The sequence below is a fragment of the Psittacula echo genome, assembly GCF_963264785.1.
Source record: "Psittacula echo genome assembly, chromosome: 12".
Taxonomy (NCBI): domain Eukaryota; kingdom Metazoa; phylum Chordata; class Aves; order Psittaciformes; family Psittacidae; genus Psittacula; species Psittacula echo.
This window is the reverse complement of record NC_137747.1, coordinates 2,101,039-2,111,021: the sequence shown is the minus strand read 5'-3', so window position 1 is coordinate 2,111,021 and position 9,983 is coordinate 2,101,039.

The window sequence follows — 9,983 nt, the reverse complement described above, 5'->3', positions numbered from 1 at the left end:
AGCAGTTTCTCTTTCTGTAACTATCTCTGACATAGATAGCACCAACGGCTTCTGGCACAAACAGGCAGGAGCTTTCAGATAGGTTATCTGTCACTGCACACAGGCTGAGTATAGAACCCCAAATCTTCCTGGACATATCGGGTTCCAGAATTAGGGTTTCTGGCTTGATTCCATTGTCACTTGGTAGCTTTAAAGAAGGAACCATTGTTCCTGCTTCACAGAATGAATCATCCTGCAAAATATTGATCGCTCAGTTCCAATAAACCACTCTGTACCTTGCAAACTGTATTCTTAGCTGTTCTTGGTGGATCATTCTTTCAGTACTCTCTTTCTCCCTCTCTCTCTCCCCCTCCAGAGTTTTATTGACAAGCCTAAAATAAGTGATTTCTCAGAGAACAGACATGCTCTTTCTAAGAACACAGATATCTCTGAAGAAAATCTGCACCAAGATGTTCAAAAAGCATTGCTGCATGTGGGAAGCTGCATTTCACAAGCCTCTCACGACACTGCCTCCCTTATGCAAGCCAATAAAACAGGGCATAGCCCCTCGGAGGCAAGCACTGCATTTATTTGGCCTTTAAGCTTTGACAGAGTATTAGCTGCTGTGTGATCCTTATTGGAAGTAAGGAAACACTATGTAGTTTGTCAGGCAGTGGCAGATGCAAAGTAGTGTGTGTGAGGCTTTTGCTTTGTTTGTTACTCCTAGCATGTTCTGACAGCCCTACAAACAAACGCTGGACCATACACTGTGTATCAGTGTATAATGTGCATTTGATCCCACTTTTTATTTCAAGATTTCATTCACTACAATGGGGTTATGGGCAGAAAAGAACTATGGAAAACATGCTCATCTTCACTATGTTCCTCACTGTCTCAATCACAACTTTTATTGTATCTGCTTGTGCTATGCAGATACACGAACACCGAGAGCGAAGCATATAAACTAGATTTATGTTGGTTGCCCAGATTGACCCTGGTGACACTCCCCATTTTATATAATAAATAAATACCTCCCAGAGGAGGAAAAGCTGGAAGTGGCGTATAGCTGAACCTGAACCCACAGGCAGGTGTCCGTCCCCACTCAGCTGCTCATTGCTGCCATCTCAGAATTTACTGGCAATCTGCTTTTTATGACTGCGCCTGGCTCATTTGGCCTGAAATCAGTGAACTTGAATACAAAAGTGAGCAGATTTCTGCCAGCCTGGCTCCTATTGCCTGTGGTGGGCTTAGGACCAATCCCATAAGCAACTTTTGGCCCCCTGACTGGGCATGGGGCAGCAATTCTTCAGCCTCAGCTAGGTGAACACATGCATCTGTGGCCCTCTTGCCCATGGGCATACATCATCCTGCAGTGGAGGCAGAATGTGTCCATTCTGGACACTGCTCCATACTCCCCAAGCACCCTAAAACCTCAGAGCTCTGGCCTGTGCCACCTCTTCCTCTCCAAGAGGATGACTGCCTGACAGGAATGGCACTACTAGTGCAACAGGGAAAGCTAAGCAGGTGATCCCAGCCTTCCTTATGCCAGCCAAAGCTATAGGGAAACGTTATACTCTTTACTAAGCCAAATGGCAAATATTTTTCTCCTTCTCCTTCCAGACTTGTTAAAAAGAATAAATAAAAATCCTCCTGGCCCTGGTAACTAGACCTCTGTCCATTAGAGGATTCAAATGCATGGAGAGTCGGAAATATATACACCAAACTTTCATCCAGGGATGGAAACACAGCAGTTGTAAGCACAAGGACCTCAAATTAAATGCAGGTTTTCTTCCCCTATTATCTAGGTATCTGCCTCCTTCCAATAACTTCTCTTTTAACCTGGGAGTTACAGTTCAAGGGTAAACTGTTAATTGCTTCAGCCAAAAGGCTTAAATGCTTATTCTTATCACCACAGAAATCTCAGTGCAGTGATGTGCCTGTCAGAACCGAATAAAGAACCTGAACATTTGCCTCATTTACACAAAAATTTGATCTGGATCCATGACTCATATCTGCCTGAACCAGAATGCTGACACCAAATACCAGGAACTTCAGATACCCCTTCGAGTAGGAACTATCCTTTATCTTTAAAGAGACAGTTCAGAACACACTTTTTCCGTTATTAAACTGAAATATGCATTAGTCAGTTGTAGAAAGAGTATCACCATTTTCAGTCTCAGGAAATATCATGGTTCCTAAGAGCTGCAGCCACAAACTAGAATCCTGTTGTGTGAACTATTGTACAAAACAACCACGATACTTTCCAAAGACAATGGCTTCTCCTATTTATAATGAAACTAGGAAATGAAAAGTTTTCCTTTATCCTAGAGGAGCGTAACTGTTAATGCATATTCTATAAGGGCCCTGCTGAGTGTGCTTTTAAAACCCAGATGAATTTGCACTAGAAATATTACCGGAAATGCTGGCAAATTATTTTTCATCTTAGGGCAGGGACTGTGAACACTTTGGACTGGTGCAGACTGCAGGATAAGAATACTTCCTTTTAAAAGCAACTGATTCTGCAGCGGCTGTTCTGCTGGGGTTACACAGATGACAGTTAAGGATCCCAGTCATCCCGGTCTACGCAAGGCTTTCTCTGCAATAACTCAGCTGTCTGTCCAAGCTCAGCCTCTTGTGACAGGTATGACTGCACTCCTACTTTACTCATGCAGTTATGATTGCATACAGTATTTAATTACTTACATGCATAACTAGGCAATTATGGATCTCACAAAGCAGTTATACTGTTATCTGACTTTTACATGAGCTGAAAGCACAGGACTGACTGTACAACTGTACATATATGGCAGATGTAAAACACAAATCAGTTGGTTTTGCTTAACTGTGTGCAATTTTAAGCATCAACACCAGTTATACTTTGTGTGAGACTTTCTTTGGTTACTTCTATTAGCTTTCCTGATTGGATGACAGTGTTAGGAGGGCAAGGTTTACAGTGAGAAGTTTCATAGGTCTCAAGCAGAAAACTGAAAGTTGCTTTCTGAGAAGGATATGGCAAGAGTAAACAGCATAGTTTTTTCTTCAAAGCACTGTGGTAAAGTACACAGGTAAGTGTGTTTCCTCTCCAACAGCCATCTGGCCCACCACAGGCTTTGTCCCTCTCTCACCATTAGCATTGTTTTTATTTCATTCTTAATATGGACAAGGCAGTAAGAGAAGAACAATAATACATTCACAATAGCACAAGAAGTGACTTCCGTGTTATGGTGCCGACCAAATCTCTCTTGACCTTTTTGTTTCTTCTGCATTTGAAAGACAAAGAGAGAATGGAGTGGGGGACATGGCTTTTCATATACATAAGGCCCTTATTCTCGTTTATCTTCTCTCTTTTTAATTTAAAAGCACTTCTGTGGCACCTGCTTAACATTCATGTCACACTGTGCATAGATAAATTTTTGGACAGAAAAGAAATAATACTGTGCCTAAAGCACATTAGTTTTTTTGCAAGGCAGCAGATGAAGAAGCCTCGCAAAGCTCTCTCACTTCCCCTTTATCATCCCCCCTCTCCCATTCAGTGACACTCCATCACTTTTGTCTGCTCCAATCCCACATTCACACACCCTACATCACCTTTTAATCAGTGGGATCCCAGAAAAGGTACCAAATGAAACCCCATCTGCAGTGACACCCTGAGCAGTGATGAGCAGGAGCTCTCCTGAGCCAAATATCATGAATTAAACCACACAGCGGCATGGTTAACCTCTTTGTGCAGGAGGGTGGGATTAACAGGAAACCTGAACAGAGATTACTGGGAGCAACATCCACTTTGAGCTGTAAATCCTGGAAAAACGAGTAACCAGCAGCAAAATCGGAGGTTTGGAGATGAGCAGTCGTCCTGTGCTCAGCGCTAAGCTGTGCTTAGGGTAAGGCACCATCTCGCTGAGGCTGCAGAAGCATTATTTACCCAGAGCACTGCTGTGAAGAAATTGCTCTCAAAACATTTTTGTTTTGAGACTTTCATTAGCCTCCCTCCATGATCAGAAAGATCCTCCTAAAGAAAACAGATGACTTGGAGTTCACTAAAATGGTGTCTGTCCCCAGTGCAGAGACATTCCCATCCCATCAGCACCTTTAGGCACCACTCTCCCCTCCCCGGTCTCTATGTATGTTTTGATTATGTAGATTGAGGGGTTTTGGTTTGTTTGGGTGGTTGTTGTTAGGGGTTTTTTGTCTCCAGGTTTCTATGAATGAGATGATGGGAAAAAAACCACAAAAACAAAACAAAACAAAACCCAAAAAGAAAACCCAAACCTGCAAGTGCAACTGCTTGAATAGTTTTAGCGATTGAAACATCCAAGAACCTAAGTCCAAGTGCCCTCTACTGGCATTAGAGAGGCAGAGTGGCTGGGTGAGGAGGAGGTATTGCAGGAGGAGGAGGGAAGTGATATTAAGAAATAGTAAAAGGAAGCTGTGTCAATAAAGTGGGTACGGCCTGAAAACTATAATCGCATAGCAGAGCTATTAAACAGTTGGCAGGCTGGGTTGTTAGCGTAATGTACAGTACATGCCAAAAAGCATACTGCTGGTATGAAAGAACTAACAAGCCAGGATGTTGAAACAACTTCTGTTTCGGGGATGGGGAAGGGGAGATAATGAAACTCTTTAATTTAAGATTATGTCTGTACTCCTGATACAGAAGGTGTCTTCTTTAATTATTCTTGGCTTTTAGATTTCACACTGAAAAAACTAGTGCGGGAGGTAGGGAAGAAAACCTTTTGATTATTTAGTACTTAATGTCTTTATTCTAAAGCTGAGAAAACCAGTTGTGCAACACTGACATTATCACATGAATCTAGTCCTGGAAGAAATTATACCATGTGTGCTTATGGGAACTTAATCCAGGATGTCCCAGGAATGCTGGGATTGTATGTGTGTACATGCACGCACACACACACACTGACAAAACAGTTCATGGAAAATCTGTTTCAGACAGTCATTTTTGGATAGAACAACTCATTCTTGCCCTGCAAGGAAAGCAGTGCGTACAGTTTTATTGGTACCACTGTGCTGACATTTGGTGAATTTGCAAGAGCAAGAAGTACTTTGTAGTGTACACTTGTAGGGCGTACAGATTTTACTGGGCTCAGTAATCCACAGGATCTTATCGACTGCCTCAATAGAAGTTGATACAGCCCTAACATTATTACAGACAAACAGATTAACTGCAGTAGAATGGGAGGGCTATGTAAGAAAAGAGACTTTAACAGAAATTCAAGTGGTAAACTCTGGTAAACCAATGATTAAAATATATATGTAATTCTGGGAAAGTGCTTTTCAAATCCTGTAATAAGAGCAGTGACTTTTTTACTGAAGAGAGCACGTCAAGAATGGAGAGTCATGCAGCATTCACAAGACACAAAGGCGCTGGGGTAGCAAAGCCCAGAACAGGAGAGCTGGACGGAGATGGGATTCAGCTGCCGCATGAGGAAGCAACTTGGGGAAGTGACAATTTTGTCTGTTTTTCTGCCAGGAAGGCAGGGGAGGAGCCTGCTCTCTACAGGCTGAATAAAGTTGGATGGGATTGCAATTACTCACTGGAAGATTGATGTGACTATTCTAAATATGTGTATAGTGTCCTTTTTCCTCTGCTGTGTCCAGAATCCGTTTCAGAAATGTCATATTCCAAGTGGTTCAGTAAGGAGCTGCAATATTTATCCTACTGGGAGAGGACGAGCACCACTCCAGTTTGCAGCATTGCCTGTTCTGCATTCTGCAGTTCTGCTAAATTCACTTTAGGTAATCCTAATGTATACCAGTTTAATTAGAGTACAAGCAATTCAGGTTTTGACATCTAGCACAGGTTTAAACCCACCAGAAATGGTGCCAAGACCTTGTGTGAAATAAGGTTCACGCATTATACTTTTTCCTACAAAGCAAAACAAAAATCATATATTATGCATTTGTTAGACTGGAACTTGAGGGAAGATCTAGATCCCAATACCACCACCAGATCAGCCACACAGTATCAGCCTAAAACACCTTAAAATCCTGGTCACCTTTCTGATACAAATATAAATAAAGACAAAATTTCTCCTGCTAGCCAGTTAGCTTAGGGTCTTTTTCTGTATGAAACACATGTTGATATTTGATTACTCCCTTTAATAGTGTCCATCTGTGGAAAGGGCTGCAGTGCCAATACACACGCATGAAAGCAGTAATCTTATTTTCATACCAAGGATTGTTTTATCTGCTCCATCTTTAACATTTTACTGCTGAGAACAGGTTGTGCATATGGTTCTGCAGCAGCTTGTTTGCAGTCCATTTCGTTGTGAGCACCTCCCTTCTCACACCTTCCCTTTTCCACCTGAGCTGATGCTTTACAAAGTGCAGCAATATTCGCTTTTATATAGCGTTCATCATCTGGCCCAAGTCTAAATCTCCTCGCGGGCCGGATATTAAATCATAAACATCTCAGGACTAGTTCTGATAATGAAAGTTAAATATCCCACCAAATGCAACAGGAAAGGAAAAAAAAAAAAAAAGGAAAAAAAAAGGAAAAAAAAAAAGAGAAAGAGGAAAAAAAGTCTGTTTTGCCCAAGCGTGGACATATCTCACTTGAACAATAACCACATGTGAAACAGGGCTAGGATGAGGCTGGAAACATTGTCCCCTGGAGACAGTTACCAAACCTGCCTTGTAGAGGAATGTCTCAGGGATAATATACACTGGGAAAAGTGGAATTAAAGACGTACATGTAGCTGTCTTTTTACACGATCTTTGCATACTATTATGAGAAGAGCCTGGCTTGTCCCTGCACTTTTCAGGGTCATCCATTTGGCATGGAAATCCCAGGTTCTGCAAGTTTCCAGGAGCAGCTCTTCATTTTGGCTCTTCTAAGAGAAGTGGTGTAGTAGTGTATAAGGCCTCCATCTGTCTCACACTGTACTTTGAGGAGGCTACAAGGAAAACAGCCATCAACAGAGAAAGGCCCTAAGGATGACCTGTGCTGCTCCCACCCCAACTCACAGTCCCCTCCTTTGTTGGGCCACTGCTTTCTTTATCCCTGGCTTTAATGTAAGGAAGTCCAATGACATCTATGAAGTACAAATAGGTGAAGGAACAATAATGTATTATGTTACTGGAGCCGTCTATTTTGAAGGTAGACATTGTATGAACTTGCAAAAAGTGATTTTTCAGCCAGAATTTATTTTCTTCCTCAGACAGTTAACAGCAAGGTCCAACTCAGACTAACAACTGGAATAAAGATCTCACTTTAAATACACGGGATGTTTGTTGGTGATAACAACTGGATTACTCACATCACTGTTGATTATCTCAAACTGCAAATTGAAATCATTCAGAAGTACTTCAATACTTCATGTTCTCTTGTTGGTAGAGGAAAGATCAACTAAATGCGTTAAGAGGAAGTCAGATACAGAAAAGTACTTAGATAAATGTGATCAATGCATGGTGTCTGACAATACAATTTTGATCCTGCAAACATGAAAAGTATTAATCAGAAATGAAAGTTGTCCCCAAGTTTACAATTCCAGTTCCAAACTAACATCATGTTTCTCAGCTCTTACAGGAACTAACACTACAGTCTCACGAAGAGTCAACTGGAGGAAGTAAATGCAAAATAAATGAGAAGGTTGAAAGCATGCTTATAATGTCAATTTGGGGTGACCTTTACAATGTCTCACCACCAAAGAATCAGCATTCATGAAAGGTTAAGTTCGTTGAGAAGTTACAAGCCAAATAGCCCAAAGTTGATGCATGCATAATCATTAGTTGCTTAGGAAATTCTTGGCAAATGTGTATATAAGAACAAAGATACGTCTGTGAACAAAAAACTTAAGGAACACTTTCTGCAAAACCCTAAATACTATTTCCATCCTACAATATAGACATTTACAAGTAATTCTGCCAGTAACCAGTAGTAATTTTAGTACAATGTTTGCTTCCAAGTACTTGAAAGCACCTACTCTTGTGTAATGGACTAGGAATAGTAACTACCATCTTTACCCTGTCTACAGCAATTACTTTTAGTTTTTTTCTCTTGAAGCTAGAAAAATGAGGCACAGACTTGAGGAAAGAGACTAAATTTTTCAAAATTCTTCTACTTTTAGCATATGGCTTGATTTCAGTTTTCGCCAAGCTAGAACAATATACTTTACAGGAGACAAAATGATGAATGCTTAATTTTGGGTTCAGTTAAAACAAACAACTTTCTCTAAAAGCACATGCTTTGTTTCAAAGTGACGTTTGTTAAAAGCCTCAGTGTCCATATTATATTACATCACTGCAGGTCAGCTATCATGACTGACACAATGACATGGGGCAATGAAAGAAGGCAGATTTGCCTTAACCCTCACCACGCCACGTCTCCTGCATGCTCTAATCACACTACAGACTTTTGGCTCCTTTCGCACTGTTTCTAAACCTCTTTGCAACAATCAAGATTGGCAGAGATTTTTGCTTGTTGAGAAAGCAAAGAAACAAAAAACCCCAAACAATCCCTCCCAAAATCAACCCAAGAAACAGTATTTCATGCTGCTTAGCACAGGCAGGCTTTCTGATGCTGATGAGCCAAAATCCACCATCACTCTCTCATCAGGATACTCAACACAAGTCCTGCTCCACTGCCTCAGTGAGGCTTGGAAGTGACATATTCCCTACTCAGAGAACAGCAGCACATTTCACAGGGAGAGGCAACTTTAGAAAGTAAGCTTGTTATTTCTGTGATGAATGTTCCTATGTAGTTCTGGGCTTCAGTCACTGCCTTAAAATAAATATTGACGGAGGTCAAAGCTGTTTATGTTTTCAGGGCTGAAGTTTGGTGGCTAAATCCACGTTTAGGCTTCTAACAAAAATCTGGCCGAGTGTGTCACTTCACTGGGTATGGGTGTGCAACGCTTCCAAAAGGGCTTGAGCTAAGCCACTGCCACGGCACTTCCACACAAACCACACCACAAACGCCAGAGGAGGCTCAACCCAGAGAAGTTTATCAAGGACGGGTGTTTCCTTGAAGGCCATGAATAGACTCCACATGAAAGGCTGAGCACATGCTCCAGAGTGAAAAGACAACAAAACAATACCATGCTGGCCTGTCTACCCAAGGGGTGGTTCAGTAACACACAGCTCCTACCTGGTCTGGTCAGAACCTGGCCTCCCTTTCTTTCTTCTAGCAGCTGATGTGCTGGCTCTGTCTTCCTTCCCACTCCCTTTCAAAGGAGCTTAAGCCATCTCAGCAACTCATATATGAAAACCAACTGGGCTCACTCACCCACTGCAGTAATTAACCCTTGCTAGGTCTCTGTGGGACCTTCAGACCCCACTGCAACAGCAGATTGAAGGAGACAAAACCCAGTCTTTACTTGGCAGTTCTACTGACAGGATTGCATGGAGGCGAGAGGTGGGAGAAGAGAGCCAAAAATGATTTTCAAGTACAGTCACAACATTGATAAAAGCCTTAGTGTGGATTTAGTCACACTGGAATTAAATTTGTGTAGCTGGCATCTCTGGCAGGGGTGTGCTGCTAACACAGTTGCAAGCACTTAGCTGCAATCACCAAAATGCTTCTTGTGTGTACTGTTAGTGGGTTCTCTGGCTACATGGAACTGTTTCCAAGACCAGATTCGGCTCCAGATTTGGGATTTGAATGTAGATATACATTTTGTGTCAATAAATAGGTGCCATTGAAGCTGTCTAGCCTTGATTACTGAATTTGATGGAGGATGCCTGCTAATTTGGGCTGCAGACATTTAAGTGGTTATTGTCTCCACCTACTTGTTATTCTATTCTGCTGGCAGCTGAGGGAGAGGACACCTTTCAGTCACCTCAGGTCACACCCAGGGATTTTAGTTTACAGAAATAAATACCCAAGGCTGTAAAATACTTTAGTGGAACTGCTAATATAGGTTTACTTCTGCAAGTCTCCCATAGTACTTACAGTAAGAATCACCAGATATCCATTTATCTAGATGTTTATATGAACCTGATCTCCTCAACAACGAAGCATGATGTGCATTCATACATAGTATGGT